This window comes from Mus pahari, chromosome 4 (assembly GCF_900095145.1).
Source record: "Mus pahari chromosome 4, PAHARI_EIJ_v1.1, whole genome shotgun sequence".
NCBI classification, from domain to species: Eukaryota; Metazoa; Chordata; class Mammalia; order Rodentia; family Muridae; genus Mus; species Mus pahari.
Genome location: NC_034593.1, coordinates 110,139,183 through 110,140,228, shown reverse-complemented (window position 1 = coordinate 110,140,228; position 1,046 = coordinate 110,139,183).

Genomic DNA, 1,046 nt, shown 5'->3' with positions numbered 1-1,046 from the left:
GTTGACCACGCTGTTTAGGTACCGTTATTAAGAGAGCTTCGGGAACAACTTAGTGCGATTGGGTGAAGGGTGGGCACGTGACTAAGCTGGCCAATCAGAGCAAATGGGCTCTAGAATGTTTGCTGCAGGTAAAGGAAGCTGGCTGGTGCTCTCTAGCAGGATCTGGTCAGAAGCGATGGCGGCTACCTTTTCATTATGTGGGGAAAGGTGGTCTGAGCGTGGAGCCAATGCAGAGGAAAATGCCCCTAAGAAGAGAGAAGACGGCTCTGGCACATGACCCGGGGACACAAGCCCAGCAGTGTCAACGTCAGGCTCTGCTGGCATGCTTAAGCTAGTTTGAGTTGGGTTTCTGTCTCTTTATTTGGTTAAAATTTCCCACTGTCAAAGGAAGTTGGGCTGAAGTCTATGATTCATCGTGGTGAACCTTACTGGCCATTTCTTAATAATGGCTTCTGGGAACACAAAAATCCAATCCCAGAGCTTAAAAACAACAACAACGAAACCTTTATGTGGCGGTAGAAAGTGAAAGAGATAATAACTGTAGCATCAGATTAAAGGCATCAATCACTTCGAGCTAAACCGTACTATTTTGTTTTCCTTTCCCAGTCTCTCTTGGTGCAAAGAGCAGAGGAACCTTCAGAACGAGGAAGGAAGGGAAGGTGCTGCTCTGAGACACTGCCGAGAGGAGACAGGACCTCTGCGTGAAATGCATGTTGGGCAGCATTAAATATGATGCTAGGCATCAGGTGAGAGGTCAGAAGCAAAAACGGAGCCTTGGGGGATACACATGCAAGTGAAAGGGGACATTTCAGGAACTGGGGCAGGGAGAGACGGCTGGAACTGCACGTGCAACACACCCAGGGGACGGAGAGAAAGGATTGGCACACGGCTGTGGCATTTAACCTATTTAGCCCACTGTTGTCCGAGGGAAAATATCCTACCTTAAAATTGCTTAGAATACCCAAGATACATTTTGCAAAACACAGGAAAACCAAGAAGGATGACCATCGTGTGGATACTTCATTCCTCCTTAGAATAAGGAACAA